Raw genomic sequence first — 16,378 nt, forward strand, 5'->3', positions numbered from 1 at the left:
ACCATGATCAAAGAATAGGTGGCCCTGTGCTTGTACGGTGAAACAACATGTGCCTCTCTATCCATACATTTTTTCAAACAACGCCTGTTTTTTTTCTGTGACACTCAATATTCCTTCTAACAGCTAGCCATTTTTTATGCAGCAATGAGAAAGCCTCACGAAGAACCTAGCATCCAGCAAGGTAGTGACGAAGACCCTGAGGAAGAGCATGTAATCCAGCAAGCTTCTGTCAAAGGTTTGAGCAAAGAATCCACTGTCGATCTACCAAAAACTATATAGAGAAATTCAAAACTTAACTACTATCATTGACAATAATAATTTAACTATTCTAGAAATAAAAGTACATACCCATTTTTATATATTTCTCCATATAAAACATTAAAAATGTTCACACACTATCTTATTTTTAATTCAGAAACAGTATATCTTACCCAGTAAATCTTCCACTCTACTTAATGATATTGCTCTCATTAATAAATATCAACTGGGGTTTGCATTTTTGCCTCAGAAAATGCTTCACCTTAACTTCACTTCCTCATCTACACTTATAATACATATTTTATATTTTTCTATCCCCTGATTAGCTCAATCAGTAACAATATTAATAACCCTTTTTAACCCAAGAAAAAGAAACCTAAAAGCTCCTTCGAAGATTCACATTCCTTACGCATAATCATGGAAGATATATATTTTAAAATCTGTATGAATTTTTTTCAAACAAAACTATATCATTTTTTGTTACCTGATCATTATGCAGGACATGAAGACGGTGATATTGAAATCGCAGAAACACACAACATCTCTCCTCATTCCTTAGAAAAGGACACACAACAAAACATCAAGGACAAAGCACCTGCAACAGAAATGGGAACTTACACCAGGCTCAATAGGAGTAAACATCTAGCAACAAGCAAAAAAAAGAGAAAATCATATACCAGCACTTTTCTTACTTCTGGAGCAAAAAGACAAAAGCAAAAGGACAATGTTGAAAACAATGTCGACACTAGTACCTTGTAGCAACAGCCAATACCTCTAATGGTACTCCCACCAACAGCACCAACTGCCACAAAGAAACAATGTGAAAGCAAGAAGAAAAACAAACGGCAAAGGGTAGAAGAAGAACAAGAGGATGCCAACACCAAAGGTTCAGATACTGATGATGCCGACAATGGCAAACAACATGATGCGGATTTCATTCCTACAGACAGCGATGATGTCGAAGAGAGCGACAGTGATGCAGAAGAGGAAGACAATGTAAAAACACACTTATGTACTAATTTTGAATACCATTATTCAGCACTCAAAATCAAACGTTCCTTTCTAACAAAACTATTTTCTTTTTTTCTGAAATAGCCCAAATCAAGCTAGAAGGACATGAAGAGGAGAAAGACAAGCGGAAAAGAATTGGCAGCACCAACAGTTGACGAAGATGAGGAAGCAACAAATGAAGACAAATGCCAGATCAAGGCAGGGGCAGCGTTTGCTCATGTCAAGAGAGCATGGAATTTACTTAAAGAACGTCACAATCAAGATGTTAGGACGTCAAGATTTGGCAACATAGAGAAATGCATACTGAAGGGCTCCATCTACAGACCGCTTGCAGCACACATCTATGAAAATTTGGACACAAAAAACATGACAATAAACTTCGGTGATGCTACCGAAGACAAAAAAAATCAAGATTACCAAGGAAGCTATCACAAGGTCTTTGGATACCCAATCGACACGCAAAAGTTAGCACCAAGGCCACAGAAATGCAATACTCACTACAAAAAAATACACTTTCATGATGATACGTGTTTGTCACAGTATGTCACGTTTTTTGTCATGCATGTGCATCCATGACGATTTTATGACAGAATCAAGATAGTCATACCTGTGTTGTCGTAGAAGTGTTCCATGACATTACAAAAATTATCATCATGGAAGTGTCCACTTTCATGATGATAAATCATGCGTCACAGAAGTGCTTTCGTCAAGGATGACTGACACATGGCATCTAGCATAACGGGACACCGTTAAGCTATCGGGTCCGGTTTTGGATCCGATAACCCGTTAACAGCCCGGACCAATGGGAAATTTCCATGTGTAAAATTCTAATTGGCCGGAGGAAATACGTGTCAGCTCGTCAGTGGGTCACATAGGCGCCTATGATATATCAACACGTGCGACGGCCCACCACTGGACCATTTAGCTTACAAAGGCCGCCCGTTTGACTTGGTCAAAAGTTAGCAGACTGGCCCATGAAAAGCCTATTAACGGTCTCTTCGCAAATAGCCCATTTTATGGCCCGGTAACTCATATCCCGTTAGGGCCTAACCGAAATCGGCCCAACAACGTCATGTGGGTTGTTGAATATAACACTAGCCCATTTCACTTTCGGCCCATGTTTGGTCCACGACGTCTTTTGACCCATATGAGGCCTTCGTATCACTACAAAAAAAATACACTTCCGTGATGATACGTGTTTGTCACAGTAGGTCGCGTTTTTTGTCATGCGTGTACATCCATGATCATTTTATGACAGAATCAAGATAGTCATACTTGTGCTATCGTAGAAGTGTTCCATGGCATTACCAAAATTATCATCACGGAACTGTCCACTTCCATCACGATAAATCATGCGTCACAGAAGTGCTTTCGTCAAGGGTGACCGACACGTGGCATCCACCATAACGGAACGCCCTTAAGCTATCTGGTCGAGTTTTGGATCCGATAACCTGTTAACAGCCCGGACAAATGGGAAATTTCCACGTATAAACTTCTGATTGGCCGGATGAAACATGTGTTAGCTCGTCAGTGGGTCAGATAGGCACCTATGATATGTCGACACGTGCGACGGCCAACCACTGGCCCATTTAGCTTACAAAGCTGGCCCGTCTGACTTGGTCAAAAGTTAATGGGCTGGCCCATGAAAAGCCTGTTAACGGTCTCTTCGCAAATAGCCCATTTTACGGCCCGGTAACACACGACCCGTTAGGGCCTAACAGAAATCGGCCCAACAACATCATGTGGGTCGTCGAATATAACACCAGCCCGTTTCACTTTCGGCCCATGTATGCCCCACGACGTCTTTCAGCCCATATGAGGCCTTTGTATCTTTAAGCCCTTTAGAGGATCACGGTGACTCTAGCCCATAATGAATAGTAAATTTCTTTGTACCCGTTAACGACCTGTGATTCCATGGGCTGTTTCCAGCCCGTGTTAGCTTTCGGCCTATTGACGACCCATACGTTCTTGGGTCCTTTCGGGCCCTCAATTACTTCTGGCCCATTACTGGCTTGTTCCCCTAATGGGCCAAATTCAGCCCGTGGCAAGAGTCGGCCTGTTTCTGGCCTGTTAAGCTGTTGCGCCATTTCCAGCATGTCCCATATTCGGGCCCATTAACGACCCGTTATGCCTGTGACAGAATTAAGCCTTTGCTGTCTTCTAGCCTGTTAACGGCCCGTTACCGTGCTGGGCCGATACCAATTACGCCCGTTTACGGCCCATGTAGACCCATTTATCCAACGGCCCGAGGCCCACCAATTCTATGACCCTGTTGGTGGCCCATTTATCGACGTCCCATAGGAGACCCATGGATCCTATGGCCCGTAGCAGGGTCAAGGTTACAACCGTCCGTATGTGGCCCATGGTTGTTGCGGCCACTAGCAAACCAGGGAAAAAGAAGACTAGGAAATAAATAAGGGCAAAACTTATGCTAGGATATTAAGGCGATTGCACAGATTAGATCCACTCGGCATCAAAGATCGCCACCAATGCAAATATAGGGAACACCCTACACTATAAAAAAATGGCTTGCTGTTTTCTTCAGCCGGTGGCTGCACATTAAGAACAAATTTTGTATCGCACCAAAACAAATAAAAACTATAAAACAAAAGGAAGGTTGGCATAAAAGTTAACAGTCTAGCAGATAAATGCACCACCAGAAGTTCAGAAGCTCGGTTAATTTGACCTGACGGTTACTGTCGGTGTCAAAACCGGCGGATCTCGGGTAGGGGGTCCCGAACTGTGCGTCTAGGCGGATGGTAACAGGAGACAAGGGACACGATGTTTTTACCCAGGTTTGGGCCCTCTCGATGGAGGTAAAACCCTACTCTGGCTTGATTAATATTGATGATATGGGTAGTACAAGAGTAGATCTACCACGAGATCAGAGAGGCTAAACCCTAGAAGCTAGCCTATGGTATGATTGTTGTTCATCCTACGGACTAAAACCCTCCGGTTTATATAGGCACCGAAGAGGGTTAGGGTTACACAGAGTTGGTTACAATGGTAGGAGATCTACATATCCGTATTGCCAAGCTTGCCTTCCACGCCAAGGAAAGTCCCATCCGGACATGGGACGAAGTCTTCAATCTTGTATCTTCATATTCTTGGAGTCCAGCGGACGATGATAGTCCGGCTGTCCGGACACCCCCTAGTCCAGGACTCCCTTAGTAGCCCCTGAACCAGGCTTCAATGACGACGAGTCCGCCGCGCATATTGTCTTCGGCATTGCAAGGCAGGTTCCTCCTCCGAATACTTCATAGAAGATTTTGAACACAAGGATAGTGTCCGGCTCTGCAAAATAAATTCCACATATCACTGTAGAGAGAATAATATTTACACAAATTCAATCTGCTGACATATTCCGTGGCGTGACATCACACCACGGCCAAGCCTTTATTCGAATCGTTTTTACTGTCCCACCTCAGCGCGTTTAGCGAGGCGGTTTCCTTGGCACGTCTTGTCAAAGCAGAGATCGTGTCCCCTTATTCTGGGATTCTCATCAATACGGGCGTGGGTAACCCAACCGCACCATTGATTATGACGCTTGGGAGATAAGCGAGTTTTACCAGGCTGGTGGGAACGCATAGCTTCGTTTGTCCATATAAGGGGATAAGGATCCACCTATTTACCTACGCCTTCTTCCTCCTTTGCTCATCCATTTCCGCGCACTCGAGCTCCAGGGCCCAAGTCCGCACATCCCACCTCAACCTTCTCCAGCCATGTCCGGAGTGAGAGGCAAGTGGATGGCCTTCTCCATCACGGAGGGGCACATCAAAAAGCTGCGGAAGGTCGGATACTTGTCCAACGACATCGCGCATTGGCTCCCCGACAAGGGGCAGCTCATCCCCACCCCCAGGCCCCATGAGAGGGTGGTGTTCCTCACCCACTTCCTCCGCGGACTAGGTTTTCCACTTCACCCATTTGTCCGGGGGCTCATGTTCTACTACGGCATGGATTTCCACGATGTGGCCCCGAATTTCATCCTCAACATCTCGGCGTTCATCGTCATGTGCGAGGCCTTCCTCTGCATCCAGACCCACTTCGGCTTATGGCTGAAGACCTTCAATGTCAAGCCAAAGGTAGTAGGCGGCCGTCATGCGGAGTGCGGAGGTGCCATGGTGGGCAAGATGGCCAAGGTCCTATGGCTCGAGGGCTCCTTTGTGGAAAGAGATGGGCTTGACGTGGGGTAATTCAGAAGAGCTGACTGGACTCCAAACCTACGTAGTCCAGGTCATGCTCATCCGTCGGATCCTCCCGTGCCAATAACGGGCCTGCAGCTTGTGGGAGTTTGATCCGGCACAGCACCAAACCTTGAGCAGGCTCTTCGACACTACATACGAACATGCCTGGAAGGTGCTGTTCAAGGGCGCTGAGGCTCCCGCATCCTCTACCAAAGATCGCGGATTCAGCTCACATCGTCAAGCCAGCAAGGTAAGCTATTTTACCCTTTACGGGACTCTTGTTTCCATAGTTTGACTCTATGCGGGATCTAAACTCCCTTACCTTTGACAGGCTTGGCAGGAGACGTCTGGGCAGGTTAACTGTCCGGCTCCCTTGCCAGAAGACCCAACGGACGCCCGATTGGCGGGGCTGCTGGTTCCGGCACCTCACGTGGTGCCGGTGAAGAAGGCCAACGAGAAGGCCACGGGAACTCGAAGGAGTTCCCGGCGCCAGGTGTTGTCGGACTCATCGTCCGATGACTCCGAGGCGGACTCCTCCGCGAAGACGAGGAGGAGGAAAAAGAGGCCTCTCCCCCAGCGGGGGGAGAGAAGAAAAGGAAGGCCGCCCCAACTGGGGAGGCCGGAGAGTCCAAGAAGGGAAGGACCCTCCCTCCGGACTACTCTACCAACGCCGACGACGGCGAAGAGGAGTGGCCACCAAGGGCTAAGCCCTTGGCGAAATCGTAATTGTCCGGATACCAGAATAACTCATGGCATTTCATTTGTCGCGCAGTATCTCCTAACGCCGAATATAACCCTGCAGCCCGCCCAAGGACGAGCTCGACGCTTCAACGAGCGGCTCCCTGGATTCGTCGGACGTGAATAGCACCTCACTTCCGGCTGCCTCCTCTCCTCGCACTGCGGGTGACGCCGAGGTGGGGTCCCAGAAGGGGCCCAGTCAGGAGGAGGTGGTCCAGAAGGCGCCGCAAGGCAACCTCCCGGACTACAGGCGTGAGGGGGATAAAACCCCAAAGGGCTCTAAGTCCGGCACTGGGCCGGACTCAGCACTGGAACCTTCAGTGGTTCCGGAGTCTGGCAGGCGGCCCCTTTGTAAGAAGGGCAAGACTGCGACACCGGTGACCTCCGTCCAACCGGAGGCACCGGATAATTTGCTGGAGGTGCTTAACGGCGCCTCCAACGACGAGGAGCACCGCATGTTATGAGTGTGGTGATCCAGAAAGTTCGGTCCGCCAAGAGCGGGCTGACTGAAGCATGTGCCAGCCTTCTAACAGGCTTTGAGGTATGTATTTAAGATATGTAAAAATATTACCGCATAGACAGTAGCCCCTGATGCTCAGTTTGGTGTTCGGAAAGAAAAGCCGAACTGAGGATCTAAAAAGATGTACGCAGGAGTCTAACATAAGTATGTCAATATGGGAATGCATGCTGCGCTGCTGACCTCTGCTGCACTGACTGCGGAGGTCAATGCATTGAAGCAGAGCCTCGAGCGGTCCGAGAACAAGCTCAGATTTGCCAAAAAGCAGCTCGAGGACAAGGAAGGTAAGTAATACCTTATGGAAGTATATAAAAGATGTGGTTGCAAAAAAAATGACAGGAATAACGTGAGTATTGCAGGGGCCACGAACGAGGTGGCGACCCTGAAGGAAGCGGTGTCCAAGGCCGAAAGCAATGCAGCCGCGGAGCGCACCGAGCGAGAGAAGCAGGAGGCGCGGGTGGCGGAGGTGCGGCAAGACCTCCAGGCTCTCATGGAAAAACACGAGAGTTTGGAGCGTGACTCAAAGACTCGAGAGTCCGAGCTCGCCTCGGCCCTTGAGAGCGCCAAAGCCGCTAAGGCCAAAGCCCAAAAAGCCCTCCAGGAAATTGAGGCAATGAAGAAGATAGCGGCGGGTAAGGCATTCTTTATGCAAAGCAAGCACGTGAAAGTGAATTACTTGTTACTTACCCGAATCCAGAGCTCTCCAGGAGCATTCGCAGATCTGCCCCGCAGTGTGTCCGACGCTGCCGCATTCTACCGGGTCGAGGAAGGGAGCTCGACGGAGAAGGTGTTCTGGTCTCAATATGCTGAGGCCGGACACCCGGTGCCCTTGAGCGACCAGCTGAAGCAGCTGGTCGAGCTCCATAAGGTGGCCGAACAGGCCATGACGGTCCTCGTAGTTCGGTTGTGGCCTAAGGAAGCCATGCCTGGGAGCTACTTCGGGTTGGTGAGGCGGCTGGTGGACGCCTGTCCATGGATTGAAGTCGTCAAGCGCTCCGTCTGTATCGAAGGTGCCCGTAGGGCCCTTGCCCGTGCTAAAGTGCACTGGGGCAAGATTGACGCTCAGAAGCTTGTGACGGACAGACCACCGCCGAGCAGGGAGTATCGCAAGCCCGAGATGTATTATGAGGGCGTCCTGAAGGGTGCCCGCCTTATAGCGGGTGAATGCTCCAAAGATGTAATTTTTGAGTAAACTCGCATTTCTTATCTTGTACGCTGAAAACTTGTTCATATGCACTAAGCAACGCTTGTGAATTTAAAATATTACCTTCTGTGCGGCCGTTTATTAAATTTGAGAGATGGCGAGTCGTCAGCTTCTGCCCCCATGCCACGAGTGCTGGGGTGTTCGAGATAAACTTGAGCGCTCTTTTTCCCATTCTTGGGTCCTTCGAGAGAGGCGCTCAATGCAACGAACAAGGCAACCGGACTATAATGCTTGAACACTCTCACTTAGCCATAGAATTCTATAATTTTAAATTTGGCGAAGCCCCTAGTATTTGGAAGACCAATTTCGGGGCGCTATCCATGCCTAGGCCGGACAAAGCCGACTCGTCGCTCTAAGCGGCATAAGTCTTTAGGGACTCGAAAACCTCTCGAACAGCGACCGGCTCTCAACCTATCATGATGGTCAGTTTTAGCTTTCTCCACTGAGGTGCTTAACCCAGCTCAACCGGGGCACAATCGCAGTGGTTCTCCCAGCGCTACCTTAGCCGATATAACGGAACGAAGGTACCAAAACATGCGAGCCGGGTAAACTCAACTATTGACCCAAGACATGATTCGGAGACGATGCATATAATGCTATAAGTTCGGGGTGCCGCACTTGTGAAAGTGTTCAGACTTATCACACCATATTTTGGGGTACTTAAGCCCCTGGTGTATTTGGTCGTACCAAAGTGTACGGGTGCAACATGTCATAAGTGAACATATATAGATAAAAAAGGAATGCAATAATAGGCAAAAGCTATGCATTGTTTATTTAAAAAGGCTGCGGTAAAAGCAGAATGATACAAATAGTGCGATAAGCAAGGGATGGGACTATTTGACATGTCCCCCTCCAGGAGCGAGCTGCGGGATGATATGTGAAACAAGTATACTGCTCGTTATAGAGACCACCTGGACACTCGACGTAGCTTTCCGCTCCCCTGGCTGTTGCATCGTGTGTTCGGCGATTCTACTGCTGGACAGGGCTTCTTGAGAACGGAGTCCTGAAAAGAAGGGAAAAAAAGAATGACACATTATGCAGCCCCTGGTGCGGTTGAGCCTCATTCTGGGCCTGCTGTGGTCGCGCCCCTCCCCCTATGCCCATGGTATTTCCAGAGCGTAATTATGTACGCGTAGTACTGGTTTCGCAATTTCGCGACAGCTGGGGTTGGGGCCGCATTTCTACGCGTGCTCGAAACGTGCCAAGCGGTCTTGTTGTAGGTTACTCCGGGCGCGCTTGACGGTGTCCGGACGTTTAATAGCCGGACTCGAGAATTGCCTTGAGAGGCTGCTTTGTACTTCCGCCACGAGGGCCGCCGTATGCTCCTCCGTTCGAAGAGAGCGTTCAGTGTTTCCGTTGACCGTAATGACTCCTCGGGGGCCTGGCATCTTGAGCTTGAGGTATGCGTAGTGCGGCACCCCATTGAACTTTGCAAATGCGGTTCGTCCGAGCAGTGCGTGATAGCTGCTGCGGAACGGGAGTATGTCAAAGATTAACTCCTCTCTTCAGAAGTTATCCGGGGATCCGAAGACCACTTCAAGTGTAACTGAGCCTGTACAGTTGGCCTCTACACCTGGTATGACGCCTTTAAAGGTCGTCTTTGTGGGTTTAATCCTTGAGGGGTCTATGCCCATTTTGCGCACTGTATCCTGATAAAGCAGGTTCAGGCTGCTGCCGCCGTCCATCAGGACTCTAGTGAGGTGAAATCCGTCAACGATTGGGTCTAGAACCAATGCGGCGAATCCGCCATGGCGAATGCTAGTGGGGTGGTCCCTTCGATCAAAAGTGATCAGGCAGGAGGACCACGGATTGAACTTTGGGGCGCCTGGCTCCATTGCATATACGTCCCTTAGTGCACGCTTCCGCTCCCTTTTGGGTATGTGGGTTGCGTATATCATGTTCACCGTCCGCACATGTAGGGGGAAGCCCTTCTGTCCTCTATTGTTTGGCGGCCGGGGCTCCTCCTCGTCGTCGCTATGCAGCCCCTTGTCATAGTTTTCGGCATTTAACTTGCCTGCCTGCTTGAACACCCAACAATCCCTGTTGGTGTGGTTGGCTGGTTTTTCGGGGGTGCCATGTATCTGGCACGAGCGATCGAGTATTCGGTCCAAATTGGACGGGCCCGGAGTATTTCTTTTGAATGGATTTTTCTGTTGACCGGGTTTAGAGCCTCTGAATCCGGCATTGACTGCCGTATCGTCAGCATTATCGCCATTAATGCGGTGCTTGTGCTTGTTGCGACGCGACCTGCCGTTGCTGTCCTTGGTATCCGAATTACCAGGGCTCTTGGTCATGTTGTTACTACGAGCTAGCCAGCTGTCCTCTCCCGCGCAAAAGCGGGTCATGAGTGTTGTGAGGGCTGCCATGGATTTCGACTTTTCCTGTCCTAGGTGCCGGGCAAGCCACTTGTCGCGGATGTTATGTTTGAAGGCTGCAAGGGCCTCTACATCCGGACAGTCGACGATTTGATTTTTCTTGGTTAGGAACCGTGTCCAGAATTGTCTGGCCGATTCCTCTGGCTGCTGAATTATGTGGCTTAGGTCGTCGGCGTTTGGTGGTCACACATAACTGCCCTGGAAATTGTCGAGGAATGCGGCTTCCAGGTCTTCCCAACAACCAATTGACTCTGCTGGCAAGCTGTTAAGCCAATGCCGAGCTGGTCCTTTAAGCTTGAGTGGGAGGTATTTGATGGTGTGTAGGTCATCACCGCGGGCCATGTGGATGTGAAGGAGATAGTCCTCGATCCAGACCGCAGGATCTGTTGTGCCATCGTATGATTCAATGTTTATGGGTTTGAAACCCTCAGGGATTTTATGATCCATCACTTCATCTGTGAAGCATAGTGGGTGTGCGGCGCCTCTGTATTGGGCTATATCACGACGCAGCTCAAATGAGCTTTGTCTACTGTGTTCGGCCCGGCCGGAATTGCCATATCCGGCGTGACGGTTATCGTCACGTGTAGTGGGGCGCCCACGTGATCCGTAGATCCATCTTGTTTGCCTTGCCCTGTCCTCCAATATATCTCGCAGGTCTGGCGCACTTCCCCATGCCTTGGTATTTTTGAGCGGCGCCGGGGTGCGGCTTGAGGGGAGGGCCGAGAGGCCTCTCTGTCGCGGCCACGAGGTGGCCGGTCGGCCGCATCATGCGCTGGTGATGTAGGTTTAGGTGCTTCCTCCTCTAATCGGGGTAGTAGCCTGCGTTTTGGATAGGTCTTGGAGGGGCGTTCGAGTTCGTACTCTTCGGCCGCCAGGACTTCAGTCCATCTGTCGGCTAGCAAATCTTGGTCAGCTCTAAGTTGTTGCTGCTTTTTCTTGAGGCTGCTTGCCGTGGCCATAAGCCTGCGTTTGAAACGCTCCTGTTCGACGGGATCCTCAGGCATGACAAATTCGTCGTCGTCGAGGCTTGCCTCGTCTTCGGAGGGAGGCATGTAATTATCGTCCTCTACCTCTCTGTCTGCCGCTCTTTCATGAGGGCTGTCTTCTCCATCCTCCTGTGCTGAATCCTGCTGGAGGGGGTTGTCTTCGGCACTGTCCGGGGTGTTATTGTCTCCCATACCAGAATCACCGTTTTTGCTATGGCGGGATTTAGAGCGGCGCTGCTGATGCCGGCGCTTAGGCTGTTTCTTGGAGGGGTCATCCTCCGTTGTTCCATCGCCATTCCCATCTTTTGGGATGTCCACCATGTATATGTTGTATGATGAGGTGGCCTTCCAGTGCCCTGTAGGTGCTGGTTCTTGGTCGTCTCCTGCATCGTCGTCCATACCATCGATGTCTTCGGAGTCGAAGTCGAGCATGTCGGTTAAATCATCGACAGTGGCTATGCAGTGGGTGGTGGGTGGGCTTCGAATTTCTTCGTCGTCCGCATCCCAACCTTCCTGACCATAATCCGGTCAGGGCTCTCCTGATAAAGAGAGAGACTTTAGCGAATTCAGGATGTCGCCAAAGGGCGAGTGCTGAAAGATGTCTGCGGCAGTGAGCTCCATGATTGGCGCCCAATCAGATTCGATTGGCAGGGGCGCGGAAGGTTCGGAGTCCGGAGAGGAGTCCGGCACCTTAGAGTCACGAGCTTCGCAATGGATAGGGTTGGTGTTCGGCTCAATCACCGTAGAGATAGCAGCCCCCGAGGCGGTATCCAGCCACCCGTCCTCAATCGGCGCAGTCGGCTCCGAGCTAAGGGTCGGAGCGGACACTTGGGCGGCCTCCAGGGCACTGTCCGGCGGTAGAGCTAGATCATGCCCATCGTGACAGTGCGGCACGCTTGGCTGTGGCTCGAACCCGTCAAAGATCAAGTCTCCACGGACGTCAGCCGTATAGTTCAAACTTCCAAATCTGACCTGATGGCCAGGGGCGTAGCTTTCAATCTGCTCCAGATGGCCAAGCGAATTGGCCCGCAGTGCAAAGCCGCCGAATACGAAGATTTGTCCGGGGAGAAAAGTCTCACCCTGGACCGCATCGTTGTTGGTGATCGGAGGAGCCATCAGGCCTAAATATGACGACACAGAGGAACTCTCAATGAAAGCACCAATGTTGGTGTCAAAACCGGCGAATCTCGGGTAGGGGGTCCCGAACTATGCGTCTAGGCGAATGGTACCAGGAGACAAGGGACACGATGTTTTTACCCAGGTTCGGGCCCTCTCGATGGAGGTAAAACCCTACTCCTGCTTGATTAATATGATGTGGGTAGTACAAGAGTAGATCTACCACGTGATCAGAGAGGCTAAACCCTAGAAGCTAGCCTATGGTATGATTGTTGTTTGTCCTACGGACTAAAACCCTCCGGTTTATATAGGCAACGAAGAGGGTTAGGGTTACACAGAGTCGGTTACAATGGTAGGAGATCTATATATCCGTATCGCCAAGCTTGCCTTCCACGCCAAGGAAAGTCCCCTCCGGACACGGGACGAAGTCTTCAATCTTGTATCTTCATAGTCCAGGAGTCCGGCCAAAGGTGATAGTTTGGCTATCCGAACACCCCCTAATCCAGGACTCCCTCAGTTACATTTTCATGTTGTATTGTCCGATGGAGCACCATAACCTTCGCCTTCATTTCTCCTAGGCTCCTGAACAACATAGCAAATGTCTGATAGTCTGGTTTCAAAACCACGCATATCTTAACGACATCGAACAATGTCTCTCCTTGTTTCACAAAGTGTCTCTGTTAGGGAATGGACTTGTGTCTGGAGCACAGATACAACATTGTTTTGAGCTTGCATATCTTGATCATGAGGCAGTTTGGACGAGATTGCCTTAACAACCAACCCAGTATTACGCAGGAACGTGCTTTTGGCACTGTTAGTGGACAGGTACTGACCCACTGCAGCAAGAGCTGACATTGCGGTTATAGTTGCCTTGCCACCATCAGAAGGTGGCGGTTCCACCATACTTTCCATAGCTTGCTGAAAAGTTGAGTTTTTACATTAGTAGTACCAGAACAGAAGATATTAAGGAGGCAGCAAAAACAAACAAAATAGCTTTGGTCTATATACAGAACTTATTCTGATGAACCCATGTAGAATATTAGTTGTATTTTATTGCAAAGTAGATAATAAAACCAGGTTCCAAACATATGACCATGTACCATCGTTAATGTATTGTCTATTTCTTCACATTGTAATGAGGGCTAAGGATAAACAGACAAAGTCTATAATACAATAAGCATAGTATGACATCATTCATATCACAAAACAACTGGGAACAGACAAACAGGCAATTGTAATGTTGTGTGGGCAAGTCCAGCACGGAACTAGATTATAGGTCAAGATCAAAGGAACATCACTCCTCTCTTTTAAACCTTGTAAGGTGCAATGATACGCTAAGACAATTGTGTATAAAATTGAAAAGAGTAATAGACATTGGCTACAAACCATGCAGTTCAAGGCAGAAGTCAGAGTAAGTAGTAGTTAAAAGGCATGAGGATTAAGGACTTACAACAATGGCTTTGACTGGTGTAGTCATGCCCTTCTTCTTGCTGGTGTGACAGTCCTTGAAGATTTCCACAACATTTGGTTCAGGTACTTTTTGGTCCTTGCAGGCTTTCCTCTGCAATTGGAACAAGTCAATATAGATCTCATAATATGGTACAGTGAAAGAGTGAAACAGCAGGTAATTACAAGAGCCTCACAATGTGCAATATAGCTACGAGATCCTATCGTCTGTTGGAATTTCACTTTCGTGCGGTTGGCCTTGTTCTTTGAACAGTTCACCTACAAGAAGATAGATTTGTGTGGCACATGCGTAAATAGGACTTCAACATGTGATCTGATCACATATATATAATGTACCTGATACTTCGGTTCAGACCAGTGTTTAACGAGGCCTCTCAAATCTTCATCCGATATATTTTCCACTGGAGATGTTTGGGCAAGTTCACTGTTAGCCTTGCCTTCAAAGTGAATTTTCCTCAAGTTATACCGATACTGTCGCAAAGCAGACTTGAAAACATGGGTGCAAGCTTGTCTGGTTGCATCATCTTGGCTATCCAACTTGAACCTCATATGTTAAAAATTATGGGAGTCTCATTATCAGCAACCTAGAAAGTATGGGACGGAGCAAGATGATATTACTAGTTTCCATACATAACCATACTTACAGATAAATGGTCGAGGAAGGTGTTGAACTGGGTATCGTCTTTGTCATTCCTGTACTGAATCCATGTTGGGGGGATACGTACATGACACCTAACGGCAACCGCCGCCTCTGATACTAACTTGGCTAACTCTGTAGCATCACGTGGCCTTTTTAAACCTACCTCAAAATGGATATTCATTCTTCCTCCTCTAGATTTAGTTAACCTATCGAGCATTATCCCTGATGTTTGTCTCCTCTTGCACCTAGGTGCTAGTCCAACAACGAACATAGGAAGTGTTAGTGTACATCAAACTGTGAGACTACATATAAAGAAGCATGTAACTGTAACTTGACTCCAGCAACTACCTTCTTGCCGTTGAAGCTCACAAGGTTCATCTGATCTTGCCAACTCATCTTGTGTCAAGAGTGCTTGGGAAGTAGTGTCCGGTTACAAGGGAGCTTGGGAATGTGCTGCTAGCTCAGTTGACGCATGAGTAACTCGTGCAGCTGGTACCTATAGTACTGTGGAAGGTGTTGCAAGAACTAGGGTTGTCTCTGCTTGTTTGGTGGCAGCTATTTGTTTCTGTTTGGCTTTTTCTATAGCTCGTGTACCACAGGATGCCCTGTTTGTAGAATTTCCGCTGGACTTTGACCTTCTTTTGCACCATCAGTACCAGCAGAATCTGCAGGATTCTTCTGCTTCCCATTCCCTGGCATTCTTTGTTTCTTCCTCTTTCTCTGTGCCATGTTAAGTCAAGCCGACAAGAAAAACAAATAACAATTTAGTTCTTCCGAACAAATTGATGCGTGATACAGACGAACCGAACTTTGATGTTAGACAACCACATGATAGGAGGATGTAATATGTATGAAAAACAAGACGGAAGAGATAACTAGAACTATGATGTGTAAACTAAGCAGAAGACATTTCACTAAATTAGAAGCAATGCAATGAAAGGTAGACACCATATGAAAGATGCTACAAATATCGCTCTGCCAAGTTAACAGTGTCTCATCATAAATGGCGTTTAAACAAATGTGAAGCAGCACAAGAAATAAATCATATGCAAGATGCAAACAACATCACAGTACCAAGTTAGAGGTCTCTCGTCATTAGTGCCATTGCATATTCATAGCAGTGCATATTCACAGCTTATGATGTGTAAACTAAGGAGAAGGCATTTAAACAAATTAGAAGCAATGAAAGCTAGACACCATACGAAAGATGCAATGAATATCACTCTACCAAGTTAAAACTGTCTCGTCATAAGTGCCATTTCAACAAATTAGTAGTACAAGCTAGAAAAGAATGCGAGATGTAACCTATATCACACTCCCAAGTCAAACGTGTCTTATGATAAGTGATTGTTGCAGGTTACGAAACAGTAGTAATTTGATGTAAGAACATGATGTTATAGACAGATATTGTATGTTCTAGAAATAGGAACACGTGTCTTATTCACAAGTATAATGTGTAAAGTAAGCAGATGGAATTCAACAAAATTAGAAGCAATACAAGCTAGACGTCACACATAACATGCAACCACATATAATAGTGCCAAGTTAGAGGGAGCACCGGTGATGGTGCACTAGGGGAGATGTGCTCATCATCAACACAGCTACGTTGAGTGTCTATGCATGTGTTGTCTTGCAAATCATCTTGGGGGGATGGAGGAGTAGAATCTGTAGAGGCCCTCCGTTTGGAAGGAGCACCTTTATCTGCTGCCTTTCTAACTTCCTTCTACTTTATTGATTTTGAATTGTCAAGTAAAACCACAAGAAAGAGCAATAAAATTCTCTCTTCAGAACTCATTCATGCATGATACTAAAGGTGTCTCGTCATATTGATTGATGCGGGATACAAAAAACAATAGTTTCATGTAAGGACATGCTTAATAGA

The sequence above is a fragment of the Triticum dicoccoides genome, chromosome 3B, assembly GCF_002162155.2.
Source record: "Triticum dicoccoides isolate Atlit2015 ecotype Zavitan chromosome 3B, WEW_v2.0, whole genome shotgun sequence".
Classification (NCBI taxonomy): Eukaryota; Viridiplantae; Streptophyta; class Magnoliopsida; order Poales; family Poaceae; genus Triticum; species Triticum dicoccoides.